The 16,852-nt window shown below is 46.6% G+C and overlaps 1 protein-coding gene across 1 annotated transcript in view; it reads left to right on the top strand.

The window, feature by feature from the left end:
• PLXNA2 (plexin A2) overlaps positions 1-16,852 on the top strand; it is a 451,101-nt gene that overhangs the window by 246,631 nt on the left and 187,618 nt on the right. Inside the window, exon 7 of the mRNA XM_066983022.1 lies at positions 2,955-3,078. The gene's annotated coding sequence lies outside the window, so the exon portion shown is untranslated. The remainder of the gene's footprint in view (positions 1-2,954; positions 3,079-16,852) is intronic.

The following is a 16,852-nucleotide window of genomic DNA, read 5'->3' as shown; positions in this document are numbered from 1 at the left end:
CCGTAAGACATGGACATTACTGGCTATGCTCATACTTTTCAGAGGGGAGGACAAAACAAATATGGGGATTAAATCCACTGATGACAGAGTACGGCAAGGCAGGCTCCTATTTGTCTCTGCTGCTAGACACGGTGACGTGATTGCTTTGCATCGTATTTGCCAGGAGTTTAGTGCAAAGTCATGACTCAAAAGCAGGGAATTCTCCATCTCCCAAAGAGGCTGGAGGATGAAAGGAAAGATGTGTAAGATGAATTCTCTGTTCAGTACAAGAACCAAGAGCACAGCTCTGAAATTGCAGCATCTGGGGAGAGAGAAGTGGCATTTGGTGGCAGTGACCCGAAAGACAACCAGTGTTTTCAGCATGGGACTCGAAGGTGCAAAGTAGAACATCATTTTTGTGCTTGTGGCAACAACAAAGAAATTCTCAACTTTGGATTCATTTTGTCCTTCTATCACCTTCCCCCCTCTCTTTTAAATTACCCTTGATTGTACAACATCTGCTCCCTTCATGCTTGCATATGGCTCTCTCCTTAAATCTGCATTTCTGTCTAGGGACTGCATACAAATATCCAGCTGAAAGTTTTCTTTCAAAGATCTGATTAATCATCTTACTCTGGAAAAGGAAAATTAGTATCAGCTTAGCTGTGAGAGCTAGCAGTGGGGGCAGGGGGTACCTGTGCAAAGGGATGGTAATGACAGGAGTCAAACAGGGACACTGGCAGGGACCAAAGACAAAGCAAACGAAGGATCAAACCGTACATCTTCAGACAGGACGTTGTGTTTCATTCTTCTGTTTTAAAAATAAAATCCTCACAGATGTGGAATACTGAAGCATGAGAGGAATGTCATTCTTTTCAGACACATGAGAAAAATTCCTACAATTAACATGCTCACAATGTCTCCTCACCAGGCATTTGCTACCCAAAACACTCACCAAAGATTTTCAACAACGCTTAGGGTTGCAAGTGCACAGGATGGCAAGATAAAGGCATACTTGCCTGTGAGCTCTGTTTAGTGAAAAGTTATCCCTCTTTTGAATTTGAACCTTAAAAAGTGACTGTATAAAAATACAGTATTGTCTTCTGATCATCTATATCTGCTTACAGCATAGTTATGTAGCTTTTTTTTTGCTGTCTTTATATGATATGTTAGGTGTATCATTTTAGTTTTTATTGTAGGGAAATAGATCCATATGTATATGGGAGGAGAAGGCTGAATTCAAGGGTTAAAGTATCAAAACTGGATTCCTTGCTAACTTACAGTGTGGCTGTAGGCTGCTTAATGAACTTCTCAGTGCTTTGACCTGGAATGTGGCAGGTTGTTCTGTTATCTCCTGTTCGAGTCCTTGCTTTATGGCCATCCCCGTGGCATCTGGCTGAGCTGTCACCCCGTGTGAGATGAGGATTGTCCAAGGGCACATCCTGGATCCCCTAGAAATAACACACAGTGAATACCCAGGGATCATCACAGATGAAATAACAGAATCATAAATACTGTGCTGGCAAGTTCATTCTTTCCCAGACCCATGCCATTTGTGCTTGACTTCCTTCCTGCCCAGAAATACCCTCAACAGTGGTGCTTTGAAGTCAGCGTCACCCTGCAAGCCCATATGGCTCACGAGAGGCTTTGGCACCCCAAGTAGGTGCAGGGCAGAGGGTGGAGGTAGGGCAGAGCCATCGAGCACCACGTGGTGAGGCAGAAGCATTTCCCAGACGTCACGAGAGAGAGGCCTCGTTGGATGACCAAGGTTATCCGGGCTCTGCACCAACCCTCCTCCCTCATGCCTTCCCTCCTGCTGCCCGCCCCTCGGCCCCGTTAGCTCCGTTCCCCAGCTGAGCCTTTCTGGAATATACTCTATATTTGTCTCCTGCTTCCCTGAACACCCATTATTATGTAGAATAATAACGCAGGAACTCTGCTCGGCACCTCTGCTCAGTGGCTCCAAGTGGGTTGAATTGTAGCCAGCGGCAGGGGGTGATAAATGTAGCGTAAGATGCCTTTTCCACAGCAAACTGCAAATTGCCTCAGCAGCACGGCCCACAAAAGGTTCCTGCGGAGCAAATTTATCTCCCATTGTCGGTCCAAGGAGGAAAGCAGAGAGGACCAGGCATCCTATTTTTAAAAAGTCACATTTGATCTTGTTCAGGCTCAGAGTCCGGAGTATTTTAAAGGACTTTTCATGGAAAATGCAGGCCTGAGAATGCAGCACAGATAAAGGGATTTATTTTTAACTGCAGCCTGGGTTCATGACCATGTAAGCATTTCAATTTTAAGCCACTCCGTTTGAATAATATATTTCGCCAAAGTGAATGTTATGTCATCTAATAACTCATGGGTGGGAGGAGGGATGGTGACTGGGGAGGGGAAGAATAAGGCTGTTAGAGCAAAATCACCCTCCAGAGATGGCCACGCACTTAAGGCAAGGGGAGCGTTGGAGCGATGCTTTGGGGTTTCTCTGTCCACCTGGGAGCTCATGCTGCACCTCCTCCCATATGGCTCAGCCCTTGAACGGCAGCATGATGGACTTTCCTGGGGAACGTGAGCTGATAGATAGTTGGAAACCCACGGTGATAGATGACAGAGAAAGGGGGGAGGACGACATTTGATGATTGATGGATAGCAGCACAACTGCAGTATCCACAATTAAAGCCACGAGACACCTCTGATATATTATAACGTTAAACACCTTTGTATTTGAATCTCGCTTGTCATGTTTCTGCTCTACTGTTCCTTAAATGTCAGTTGGTGAATTAGCTGTGGATATTTGGTATTGCTGAGCCTGGCGGCAGCAGGACCAAAGCTGGGTTATTGGGGTGGCCCAGGAGGAGCACCCTTCCCAAGCCTCCGAGCAGGTTGGGCCAAGGGAATTTATGAGCACGTTTCCAGGAATATATGCTCGGCTGCCTTTAATTGTATCCTTCATTAACAACTTCAAGTTATTGTTTGTGTTGCAGTAATTGTGAGCGCCCACCTCCGAGATCAAAGCTCAGCTTTGCCGAGCGATGGCAGGCATGGAGCAGAGAAGCTCGCGAGCACCTGGGAGGAGAAGGGCAGGAGGGGAACCAGAGGCACCGAGAGGTGGGTGAATCGCTCGGGAACGCTCAGTGAAGGAAATGAAAAGGCAAGGCTTTAATCCTGCTGCCCCTACTCTGCTCTGTGCCTTCCTCGTGCAAAATCCCACCACGAAAAGACATTTTGCTCATGTTCACTTAACTTCAGAATTAGATTAATGACTTCAAAATCTGGTGTATGCTTCCTGTGTACTTTTCCAAAGCAAATTAGTAACTGCAAAGGAGTTATTCTGGAATTAGGAGTGTGTAAATGAAAGTAGATTAGTTCTCCTTGCCTCAGTGTACCTATTTGTGCTATAATGTTAAGTAAATACTTTAATGCTGGTGGGAAGTCAGGCTTAATTTATTAATGTCACGCCTAATTAACATTTCAAGATCCTTCCTCAGAAAGAGGATTATTAGTAACAACAATATTATTATTCCGCTGGTGTTGATTTTAGCTGAATTCGCACGCATAGATGATTAGTACCTGCGAGTCAGGAGGTGATTAGCAGAGCCGCGGGCAGCCTGGCCAGCGTCAGGCCGCTGGCAGCGATTCCTCCCAGATCTGACATGGGGCATGGTACGGGGCAGGAACGGGATCGGGTCTGCAGGCAAAGAGTCAAAGGGGTTAATAAGGAAACCTCTAGACTGACTTGCACTATATATTCATTTTCCCTTAGCTGAGTTGAAAACAGATCAACCTATTTACAATTCCAAGCGGAATTTGAGGGATTAGAACCTATTTTTCTGTGTTAACAGAATGAAAAGTAAATATGAAGTTGTGGGATTTTTTAAATGGCCTTTAAACTGAAGGTTTATTTATACACTATGCTTCCCAAGGACAGAAATGAAAATAAAGAAATTCACCCCTCGTCTTCATCTCAGATATCTTCATATCTTTTTCCATGAAAATAATTCATGTCGCTGAGAAAAAAAAAAAAAAGCCTTCTATGAATCACTGATGAGTCTTTGATGCTTAATGTGCTGTCCAGCATATGCGTGGAGTTCTCTTGGAATTTAGTTTAACAAGAGAATCTGATTTTCTTCCCAACATCATTAAAGTTTCCCCTTCAAATTTCACTTAACAAGCAAATGAATGTTCTCCTAGCATAATTATAGTTTCTTTTTTTGAATTTCATTAGAAAAAGAGTCAGCCTCATCCATTTGGTGTTTTTACACAACAAGGAGCCCAGCCAGCTGAACCACGCTGTGAATTACTTCCAATATGGCCCACAGCAGGGCTTAACACACGGGTACGACAGGGCTCGGGGAGGCTGCTGCCCAGGCTCAGGGGGAATGCAGTGACAGCGTTCGGGGGGAGCTTGGTGGCTTTTGGATCAGTTCCCTACTGAAAGCTAGATTCTGCTAGGCCAGCTTTTGTGGGCGTTTGTTCCAAATTTCAGTGGGTGCTAGTCTGGAAACTCGTTGACCATACGGGTGTTTTGGCACGGTTGTTCTTTGTTCAAACCTCCGTCCTCACTCCTGAGTGAGACTGCAAGCACCCAGGAGCCTCTCCATTATTAATCTACTTCCTTCTCTGTCCACCGGTAGCAGACTGGAGCTGTCACCACGCTGCCCTCCTGAGAGCAGAGGTGTCGATGGGTGCCATAAGCACTGGGGCTGGCTGGCATCAGCTGATGTGAATTGGCCCCCTGCCACCAAAGACACCGCAGAGGTGCGGGGTTTGCACATTCTCACCCCGCACCCAGCAGCTCTGCTCCCCCAGCGGCTGGGCTGATGGGGTCTCACAGGGACACCAGCTCCTGCCCGCAGCCAAAAACAAGCCCCAAAGCAAGAAACCTGAGTGCTACTGGTGTGGGGCTACATGCACTGTAGCAGACTTTATCACCCTGATTGTTTTCCCCACATCAGGTTCTTGCTCCTTCACTCTTTTCCTGGTACCTCACGCTCTCCAGCATTGCTGGCTGCGCATCCCTGCAGTGGTTCAGCCCCTCGTTCTTTCTACTGTGGGCCTGCGAATGATGTTCCTTTGGAATAAATGGCACATATCCCTAACATCTGAACTGGTGGAATGTGAATAATTAGAGCCAAGTGCAAGTAATTTTTGAGTCAAGGCCTTGGTGTGTCATGGGTTGTAAAATTTAATCTGCCAGCAGCTCCTGGCCTCATATCAATTACATACAGTAAAATGAGGGAAAGTGTCCCATATTTCTATGCAGTTATGGGAAATGCCATCCTTGTGTTTGAACATCACATATTATCTCCGTTCTTATCTGTATTGCTAGGTCACTTAGCCAGAAGTGTTGGGAATTGTTTCTGTTATATGCATGTAAGGAGTTATCTTTCTTAAAAGCACCCCAGAGGGCTTCTTCCTCTTCCCTCGGCGTGCTGTTCAGCATTTGTATTTGTAGTTCTTTGTTACCGATAATGGAGATTGCAGATAGGCAGGAACCTCCCTCCCCTGCGCAGAGAAATCAGGCGCTGTGAGCAGAGGTTGTCTCACTTGCTGTCTCACCCGGACAACTGGCCTGGGTGGCACTGCTGGTGAGTGTGTTCCTGGAAGGACAGACAGCAAATAAAGCGAAGTTAATGGACAGTAACGTGGTGGTCTTTCGGCTGATGCCGTTTCTTGCCTTGTTGAAGTGTGATGCAATCAAAATAAAGAAATCATGGAGCAGAAGTGGAGGCAGATGGGTGCTGTGGTCCGGGTGGCAATCCCACGCAGGACGACTGGGTGCTGGCTTCCCCACCCTCCTCTGCCCCACCATGAAACACCTGCAGGGCACGAGCAGCTCCATCCAACTCCTCCTTCAGCTGGGGGTAGGCGCCCTGCCCTTACCTGGCCTTTTCCAGAGGCAGAAAACTGCACACCGAAGTGTCCTTTGGAGCCGCTCCACGTCCGAAGCCATTCCTGCCCCATCTTTGCTCAGGCTGCAAATCTCGCCCTCACTGCCTGTCCGCAGAATGGTTAAACAATTGCACTACAACTCAAATAATAATAAAATATACAATGCATCTCAAAGTGCCAGAGAGAGAATGAATAATTAGCCATATAATAGAATATATAAACAGAAACTGCATTAAAACCAGCCGAAAATATGTAGGGAACAAGCTATTGTTATTGCTCTTCCCCCTCCCATCTGAATGTGGCTGGGGATGCTTAAATCCCTTTTCCTGAGGTTTGAAAAAAATCTTCTCATTTCAACTCTATTTGTATGCTACTGTAACAGTAACAGAGAAATTAAAAATAATTGATACATTCGAGAAAGCACAAGCAGTAACTACTTCATATTTTTAAAAGCTTTGCAAATATCCAGGAAAAAGTGCTGCGCATGCAAAATACTAACACTCAAATCTGCTCAAAGTGATGCAATGAAGTCCGCTTTTATGGGAATAGCTGGGACTGCATATAATGAACCAGTAGATGGAGGTTTTCTGTTGTAGCTGTGCAGAACCTGGAACGATCCCCGGGTTTAAGTACAGGAGCTCTTTTTGCTGCGTGGGACCTTCCATCAGCAGAGGTGCTCTCGAGAGAGCTCCTGGCAGCCGCCCCTTCCACTAAATGTGGACTCAGTGCTGGCCTAAGACACCCTCGTTCTGTAATGACAATGTGTTAATTACAAGTAATTTGGAAGAAGTCTTGATGGCTATGCATGCATTAAATGGAACAGATTAAACCTGAGACCAGGCAGTTCTGTGTGATACTGTGGCAGCAGTTCTGTACAATATTTTTGATGAATATATAACACATCAGTGCCCTCAGCTGTACACAGCACTCTGCAATAGGAGTAATCATGCGGACTGGACCTCCAAAGGAGGTTGTTTTATTAGGTAAAAGGGAGTGAAGCACAGAAAATAGTATTAAAGATGAACAAATGCCTCCATTATTTGGCAAAATTAAATGTACTTTTCCGAGTAAAGAAGGCAAAAGTCAGTCATTATCTGTCTGTAGTACATCGCAGCAGATAATACAGAGAGGTTTATGATCTCTGAAAGCAAATTAGAGGATATTTAAACAACACATCTTTCTATAAAGGAATGATAATTACTAAATCAGGTCAAAATGCAGAACAATCTAACCCTGCCCCATGCTAATGTTACTTGAATAAGCTGAATCTCCTACATTCTCTCGGAAGGATTCACTTGGGATGCAGCTGTTCTCATTATTGTTTATCATCTGGACTCCTAAGCCCTTGTTGGCGTGTGTTGGTACGTGTCGCATCCAGGCCCAGCCCTGCTTTCTCCGGCCCCACATCGCCGTGCTCGCCCCTGCCCCGGAGCAGGCACAAGGCACAGCTCCTTCCCGCTCCCACCTTCACCTCCTTCTGCATTTTTGGGTGGGAAACTCATCTTCCCCTAGCTTACAGCTGCACAGTTCCCACTGCCGGTACACATGCGGTCCTGAGGTTTAGGATTCAAACAAATGCTGATTCTAATCATGCAATGCAGTTGCATGGTCTTCAGGGCACTTGGCATCAGGCATTTCGGTGCACACTTTTCACTGTTGCGTGCATGTTCTTTTTTTAGGCACTGCCAATAATACATTTTCTGTAAGACACATCTTCAACAATGTTTGCTTCAGGTTGGGCTTTCAAAAGGGTGTTTGGGTAACTTGCTCTGATACAAACTGAGCATCCCAGGCAGCAACAGGAGCTGCCGGGGGTGTCATCCAGGCTGCACCCAAATCTGCTCCCACTGCACTCGGTGGGGTTTTGAGCCCCGTTCAGGTAGGGATGTCATCACTGAGCACATCCAGGGGCTGGAGCCCATGCGAGTGAGTGACAGATGCTGCATGGTTTTGACAGACAGAAAAAATTAGGTTCTAAATCCTTTCGTTATCTTTTGCAGTGTTACCCGTGGTCCATCCTGTAGTGATTTTAATGACCTTTCTGGGACAGCTGCTTGCATAGCAGGGGGACTGTGCGATGACAGCCACGCTGAACCTTGCAGAGAACACATAATGATCAGTCCTTACTGGTAGCGACAATATCAGGCTAAAACAAGAATGTCAGATTCAGGACACCTCTTTGCTATCTCCCTGGCATATGAGCTCTGAATTATCCAGCATTCAGCAAAATACTTTAAGTTTCCCACTGGTTTAACCAGGAACAGAATTTTTGCTGATAACAAAGGATGAGCTGATTCCCCAGACTTTCCTGTTGTCTAATCCTCTGCGACCCACAGGACAAAAATTGAACTGATTAAAGCGCCAGAAAACGTTCTGTGGGAACCCTGCCTGCATTTACCCCCGAGGGGAGACTGGAATGGCCTAAAAGGTCTTTTCCCTGCTCTAATTTCACCGATGCTTATGATCCTCTTTGCTCTGCTGTGGGAATAAAATGCAAAGGCAAAGCACCTGGACAAATTGTTCCTGGCCTTGGGTACTGATGGAAAGAGAAATGTCAGGGTGGCTGAGGATGGGGCTGCTCTTGCTGAAGGAGGGCAACTGGGGGGATCAGCGTGCGACCACCAGCTCTGCCCGGCCTTTTGCTGGCATCAGGAGGAGAGCCCGGCACCGGGAAGGCCAGGAGCAGCATCACCCGGCCAGCTGAGACACTCAGGGAGGGAAACGTCTCCTCTTCCCCACGAAATCCTGTATTTTTTTTTTCCTTCTCAGCAAGAGCTGGGAAGATGAGAACCTCCCAGCTGCCTCTGAGCCCAGGTGTGTGTGCTCTCTTCCCTCCCAGAGGCTTTTCTCAGCCGTCTCACTGAGGCGTCGCAGAAATTCCTGCCCTGGGTATGAGCTGACGCCTTCCTGCCCCCAGGACAGCTTGGGCTGCGATTCCCTCGAACGATTACTTCAGCAGCAAGTGCAGCTATGAAACTCAGCCACCTGCGGTGGCATTTTCAGACCACGGAGCCCTCTTTTGGGACAGATTGTGTTCATGGAGTGGTGGAGCACCGTGTCCTGCAGTCTTCACACTCGGCCTTCACCTTGAGCTGCTGCTGCTGTGCCTCCTGGTGGCACGTCAGGCCAGCTCCTCCTTGGTCCCAGACACTAAATGCCTGTTGGTGGCTGGAGAGCAATGAATGCAGTCCTGGAGCTCCTTTTCTGTTGAAGTTTGACCCAGAAGTAACCCAGTTCACGTGCTCAGTGCCTGCCTCACAGCATGGACCACCCTGTGCTCGATGGGGGCAGCCGGGAGACTGACTCCAGGAGCACGCTCCTCATCGTGGCAGAAATATTAATGCAGCAGCGTGCTTGGAGGAACTAGAGAGCAGTCACTAAACAAGCAGCATTTCTGTCTCAACTTTGCTCCCAGGCATCTCAGGATATGTCTGCAAACATTAACTTTCAGCACTCTGCTGTCTGACAGTTTGCTACTGGAAGCGGGGCCAGAAGAGACTCAGAAGCAGATCAGATGGGTGGTAACTGTGTAATTTATGGGACTCTTTCTTATGTTACAGAAAACTAATTGCAGCAGCTAGCATAAAATAATGAGAAATGTTTGTGCTGCATATTGTTTTCTCTTACTTAGGGCACCTGACACACTGCCTGCACCGGACAGCAAAACATTATGGAAAGAGTCATTCATTACAGGGTGTAAGTGAGAAATAGTGATTAAACGTGAGCTCAACTTGAGCCTGTAGAGTGCAATGCTCTCAGCTGTACCACGGTGCCACACCAGTGAGGAGCAAAGCCATTCTGGGAGAGGCGATTTAAATAACGGGCTTCCTGGCTAAGCCAGTGCTGGGGGGAAAAAAAGGCAGAAAATAAAATAAATAAATAAAAACAGCAGCCCAGAACTTCAGAGGAGGATTTCATGTGACTTGGATTTTTTCCTAGTAAAGATAACGGTCAGGCACCTGGCAGTTCATGGGAACACAGTAGCTGTAGGCTCAGAGTCACTCAGAACTGTCCAAAGAAAAACAGCACTAAAAGCCCCGTGAGTGCTAAGGTCAGGCTGCCCTACAACACGGCGCACCCGGTAATAATCCCCAGCAACTACACACTGTTAGCAATGCAGGGAAGGCGTCTTTCTGTAGGACAAGGTTTTTTACTACAGGGATTTTTCTGCTGCCTTTTTAACAGCTATGGCCAGACTGAGGAATACAGCCAGAAACTGTCTGCCTAGAAAATTCCTAAATACCACTGTAGGTTTTAATTGAACGCCTTCCTTTCTAGGTAGCAGCCATCACAGGTACCATTTTCTCCATTGAACAGTGTAATTTATTGTGATTAATTTTGTAGGTCTTATCAAGTACATGCCACGTTGGTTACTTATTTTTGAAGCCCATTCCCCTAAAACACGTCTTTTAATGGATTTCCAGGGGAATGGAGGGAGGGGAGGAGGCCGACCACTTGAGATGCCCCCGTCCCTCTTACAGCAGCTCCACCAGTCAGTGGTGTCACTGGGGTGATGCCTCAAAGGCTACAGCCTGGGTGCCCAGCAGTGTGCTGAATGAACTACTGAAATAACAGCGGCTTGAATCGTGGAGGTACCGAGGCACCGCTGGAATTACCTGGATATGTGAGAAGGAATTAGCTATTTCCCCGTCCTGGGAAGAACAGCTCTTCTGGTGATGGTGAGGCTCAGGACAAGGCAGCGGTTTCAATCCCGAAAGGATCCAGGGAACCCAGCAGGAATAGGCAAGGGAGCTGGGAGCCCTCCCGGCCCAACAGAGTCCGTCCCGAGCAGCTGATCCGCTGGGTAAAAAGGATTATCTGGAGTCACGGCGCGTTCCTGCAGCCCCCTGTTTCCTTATGTGTCTCTCCAGTTAATTAGTTATGCTCTTCTTCCAGTTAATTAGCTCAAAGAGAAACAGCCCTTTGTACTTAGCCTTATAAATTACAGACTTTTACTGTCTTATATTTTATACGAGATGACACTTTCTGCATTTTCTTAGCAGGGTCACATTTACAATTCTTAAAGATTTGGAAGGAATCTCGCTTAGCCGTGCTGAAGAGCATGGTCGTGGGGAAAGGCATTTCAAAGTTACCTTGATAACTTTAAAAAAAAAAATACCAGAGCAATGGAGAGAAAAATTTGTGAGGATCAAAGAAAATGAACTCTGTTAAAAAAAAAGACTAAGTAATGAAGTTACTGAAAAAAATACATGAAAGTGGCAAAAAGAACTTCAGATGTTCATAAGATACCATCTGCAAAAGACTAGCTAGTGTGCAATTAGCAGGTTGTAGGATGACAGCAGGTTGCTACAGTCATTTTAAGGTTGCGAGCTCATGGGAAAGGCTCAGACTCATCTACTAAAATAAAAGGACGTGCTGGCTTTTACCCCCCTGCTGGGCAAAGAGGAGGCACGAAGCTGAATCAGGTACACACCGGATTGCCTTGGGTTGGGGAGATACCGCTCACCAGAAGGAGCGAAGAGCTGAGCTCTCAATGTGCTGTCCCTGTCCGACAAAGAAAGAGGCCGATCACGGCCGGGACGTGTCCTCCTGTGCTCTGCTGCAGCATCGTGCCAGGGCCCGGCACCGACACCTGCCGCGTTCGCAGCGTGTCACTGTCAGTGAAGGGATGAACAGGAATGCAGCCTTTTGCAAACTCGTCGTCCAAGTTTCTGGGTGATTTTTTTTTTTTCCCCAACAGTCCAGCCAGAAGTAATGTTACACCAGACATCTCTCTGAACGGTGTTTGTTGTTACAGAAAATAGTTCGTGTGCTTTATCATCTCTTTGGGCCTTTCAGACTCATTCTGGGGACCGGGCATTGATTTCCTCACTGCATTCAGGGTGCATTTCTTAAGCACACCATATCCTTCATAAAGGTAGTTATGTGCTATTGAGATATGAAGTTTGGGCTTGTGCTTTCAGTCCTCAGGCCCAAGCCATGCCATGGCAAATAAATCTGGGGGCCGAACTGCGAGCGGAGCCATCTGTCACGCTCGCCCTGCCTCCACGGGCAGGCAGCCTTGCACCGGGGTTAACTGAGAATGGGAAAAATCTTCCCCAGAGAGGGGTGGCAGAGCTGCAATGTGTCTTATTGATTGATCTGCACAGCAAAAGTGAAAGAATATAAAGAAAGAGTTTAGATAATATAAAGGTAGACATTTTCAATACCAACTTAGGGTCACGAGAAATTCTATAATCATAACTTAACTCATCCGCTTCCCTTAGGTCTTGCAGCACCGGATAATAAATGGCAAATCAGTCAGAAACCTCGGTGGCAAGCAGGACAATATTTTGAAAGCTGTGCCCTTGGAATACTGTCAAAAAAAGGAAAACCAATGCATCATGAAGTACATTTATCTATCTCCAGACTGTGTGCTCCGTCCTCAATTGTTAGGAGAAGAGAAAAGCTGGGGTTTGCCATGAAAGATTCCCAGAGCAGCCGATCTCACCTTGATGTCTTCTGTGGGTATGGCTGCATAAATCCAAGCACTCGTGGTTAGTGCTCGGCTGCAGCAGCAACATATATCGAGAGATTAGATCAGAGAGACAGCGCGGGAGAGGGAGAGGGAGATGGAAGGGGAGAAAAAAGATTCAAAAGCAATCAAGATCTTAATCCCACCAGTGGAAAGCTGAGAGTTTTCAAAACAACCACGGAGCTGCCGAGTATTATGAGCAGTGGGCACGTTTCTGATGCTGCCGGTGGTGGGATGAGCTGGTGTGCCAACTGCTGGGACGAGGGATGGGGCAAGGGCCCTGGGTGGCTGCTCCCACCTTACAGCACACAGTTCAGGGCAAAGTCTTGGTGTTTGAGGATCGGGAAAGAATAATATTTCAAAAGAACTAATTTTCCTAGAAATGTGCCTGAAAGTTTAATCAAGCGAAACCCTTCTCTTCCATCTTGGACTGTGAACCAGATTGGGCATCGGTCCCTGGCAGGGCGATAATAATTATCTGGCAGCGATTCCATGGGCAGTTTTTAAATTGTAGCCTGTCCCTTAATTATTTTGCAGGTTCACCCACAGACACGTCTTTCACCTCCAGCTAAACCCCCCAGGATGCCCCATCTGCTGAGGCTTTTGGGGTGCTCCTCCCAGCAGGGCTTGAGCTGCTCTGCTGCAGTGCTCAGAGCGGGGCAGCGCTCAGCGGTGCAGAAGCAGACTTTGCTCAAGCCCTTTTGTCATTCAACACCAAAATTCTGGAGCCAGATAAAAATTTCGCCCTGGGATTTTTGGAAGGGAGCCTAAACTCCAAAATCCACATGGTTCCATTGTGCCTAATTACAACCTGTCTAAAATTCTAATGGATCCCAGCAGCACAATATTAATAGTAGAGAATTATTGCATTGTATGTACTTTACAGTTAATCTAGTTGTCTAGGTTATTGGACAAAAAGGTTCAATAATAGGAAAACAGCCTGCTGTTGGGTTGAATTTTGCTGGATTATAGATCGAGTTTTTAAGTTTAATGCAATGAGATGGTTGCATAGTACAAAGCGTATTTTAAGTATCTATTTATTAAAGCTGATTTGCACTAGAACTTGTGTTCAAAAGTACACCTGACAGCTAAATGAATAGCAAATTATTTCACAGCAATCTGTGCTATTTTCTGTTGTTTCTGTGCAGCTAGCTCCTGCATGCATTGCAGGTTAAAAGAATTTTCAACCTTCTATTTAATACAATAAAGTTTGTCAGATGTTGTTATTAGTTTTGCCAAATGCCATATCCGAGCGTAATATATGCATAAAAGCCTCGCTGACTCCTTGAGCGGTCTAAGTCTGGTGGAAACAGGCTGCAGCAGTAAGGAGAAACCGAGCAAGGTGGTTTTTATTTAATCTGGTTCAATCAGTGTGTAATGATAGGCATTAAAATTGCTGGCAAATCCCGTAAAACAATATTATTCCCATTCACCAAGGACAACTCTGGCTGTTTTCTCTGCAGAGGGGGAAGCAGGGGCTGGGTGCCAGAGCTGCACCAAGCAGGATGCTCTGGGTGGGACAGGGCTCTGAGGGCTGCAGTGGCCATGGTCCGTGAAATAACAACCACCTTGCAATGGCATCAACAGCCCGAGCACCCCAGGGAAGGGATAGACCCGTAAGCTTGCCAAGGAAGAGTTAACAAAGTGCAGCTGGGGGAGCTCCCCAGGTGTGTGCCCTCAGCAGTGAGCCCAGCTGGGAAGGGTCCCCTTGTCCTGCAGGGAGACCCCCTGCCAGCACCCTATAAAGGCCAAGCCTTCCCCCTAGCTCTGTTTGGGAGCTCTTGCTGAGTTTCCTGGTGAGATCATGCAGCATGGAGAAATGATATTGAAAGAAGAAATGGAGACTCGCTTGAGGTTTGCTCAGGAGCAGGTTGTGGCAGCATGCCTCCTTCAACCAAAAGCAGGTATGAGAAGTAATGGGGGGATCCATGCTGTAAGCCCCTGCATGGTAGGAGCTGGTTGCGATTGATGCAGATGGTGAGAAATCATTGCTGTGTGCAGCCTTTTTTTCCCTGCTGTTAGTTTCCTTTCCTAATTTGCTGTGCTCCCTGCCAGGTGCCCCTTGCAGGGCAGAGGAGCTGGGTGCTGAGCCTGGCTCCTCAGGTGGGAGCAGAGAGCCCTGCTCAGGGGTTGTGTTCAGAGCAGTGCTCCAGGTGAACTGGGACCTGTGCAGGTCCTGCCCTGGGGATTTGCTACCTGGAGGCTTCCCCAGTGCAACGTGCCCTGCTGCCTCCCTGCTCTGAGGGCCCCTGATCGATATTAAGCAGCATTCAGGCTGTGTTTAACGTTGGAAATGCTGAGAAGTGGCTGGAAAGGGGAGGAGGGAAGTCACTGGGGATTTTTATGTGCCATGGGTGGGAAAGCTGGTCACAAGTTCGACCTGATTTATTTAATTTTCTGGGAATAATAATAATTTTTCTTTGAGCTGACCGCCTGCATGTCAAAGTTTCAGCTCGATTTGAAATGGCTGAAAGATGAATCCCAGAGGAAAAATAATGCTGGTTGTGTCTGAGTGTGCTGACAGTCTCTAACTGGAGAGTTGCTCTCCCCCTTAATGCACAGCAGCAAAAATTACAGGCTGGTAGAAAGGTGTGTGTTTATGGATTGTTTGCATTGCTGCCCAAGGAAGCAAAAAAGAGAAAAGTGTTTGGCTGTTTTGTTGTTGTTAGTTTTTCTAGGCTTGCAATGGAAGAGTTTTAATATGGAACTACTGAGATACTTGCAGGCAGGTTTTGATGACAGTGTAACTACTTAGGAGGGAAAAATTTGTACAGTAGCAATTCCCAGAGCAACAGCAGCAAATAAAAGAGAAGGGATAACTATTTAACTCTCCCTACCTGTGTCTGTGTGTTGTGTATGTGGAAGGGAGGGCTTTGCAAATGCACTAGGAAAGTAATTGAACTCAGGGCTCATCATTATTAAAAGGGAGTTAGAGAAATGTTTCTGACTTTGGGATTATCTGTCCATCCTCATCACAGCACTATGTAAAGCTCGAGGCTTGGAGGGAACAAAATCATCTGCAGGAGCACGGACGTGTCTGTGTCTCTGGATAACAGCAAATTGGTGGTTCTGAGGGGCAGATGTATGACAGCACCTTGTGTGCTCTGCAGCAGGGCCCGTGGTGAAGGGACATTGCTCAAAGGAAACAATGCAGATGAGAAAAGAATCCCTCTGGTTAGTGAAGTTATTCCAGCAAGTGGCTATATAAATGTCTTTATATTGTTATTTCTGATATTAGTTTGTTGTTCCTCCATGAAAGCTGATTTATTTGAAATGTTATTACTCGAAACACCCTAATCTTTTTGTAATAATTCATATACTGGAGATTACAGTTTTGGAAGGCAGCCCAGCTCTGGCTGGAATCCTATTTATGGATTAAAGGATTTGAACAGCATTGCAAGCTAGATCTCCAAATAGCAGGATAATGTAAACCTGGTTCCATATAAAATGCTTTACCTCTGCAATAGTAACCCCATTAAAGGCAGATTGTTGGAGGACGTTGGACAAGAGGACTTTCATTACAGTGAAGCGGGATATCTTGCACCCCCAAAGAGCAAGGATTTTCCAAGCGGGGTCTTCCCCTTGCTCAGATGTCCCGAGCTGCGTTTTGTATCTCCTTTCTTCTGGAAGCCACCAAGCCAACTAATTACAGGGTCTTTGTGGTAGGTTCGAACAGACTGTCTGGTGACAGAACCATTGTTCCTGGTGGGAATTGAGACACCACAAAAGGCAAATGAAGGACCCCAGCCAAGTGCTGCTCTCCTGCCCCATTATGGGAGGGAGGCAGCTGGGAGCTGTAATTTCCATGTAAGCAGCAGCACGAGGGCCCACCCCCGAATTCATTAGTGTTACTGGAGGGACAATCCAACCCCAGGAAACTGTAAGCCTTTGGGAGTGTTGTTATTAATTTACCATTTAATGTAATAGTGCATGAGGAACCAAGTCGCAGGCTGGAGTACTGTTGTGCTAATAAGTGCTGCACAAAATCCAAACTAGAGGATGGCCAATGGCATAATTTAATTATAAGTATGCTTATAATCTGTGCAAAGATAAGTGCAGAAATAGTCTAGAAAATGACTGTGTGAGCCAACATTAAAATTAATGGTTTCAGGACACAGGCAGGCTAATTGTTTTTGAGCCTTTTTCATACACTGCAGCAACTAAGTTTTGAGATGAGGTTTGAAGGAAACCACTGAAGTGGCTCTGTGGGTATTTATGGGCAGCTTTTACCATGATAAATGTGTGCTGAAGCATGGCATCCAGAGCCAAGCAGGGAAACGGCAGCTGAACAAGAGGTGGGGAAGGGAGGATGGATTATGAAGAGCTCTGAAAACAGAAGCAACTTGTTCGAGGCACTTAGGAGGGATGAGCCAGTGGGAAAGGGTGAGGCAAGCAAAACCTACTAATGCTCCAAAGAAAGATGAGAATCATGTGGTGGTTGCAATAATTAGGCCACAAGATGAAAACCTGGAGAAGGTTAGCTGTGTGCCCTGCGGAAGGCTGAACGGTAGAGAT

This window comes from Anser cygnoides, chromosome 25 (assembly GCF_040182565.1).
Source record: "Anser cygnoides isolate HZ-2024a breed goose chromosome 25, Taihu_goose_T2T_genome, whole genome shotgun sequence".
NCBI classification, from domain to species: domain Eukaryota; kingdom Metazoa; phylum Chordata; class Aves; order Anseriformes; family Anatidae; genus Anser; species Anser cygnoides.
This window is presented reverse-complemented; position numbering and strand designations above follow the sequence as displayed.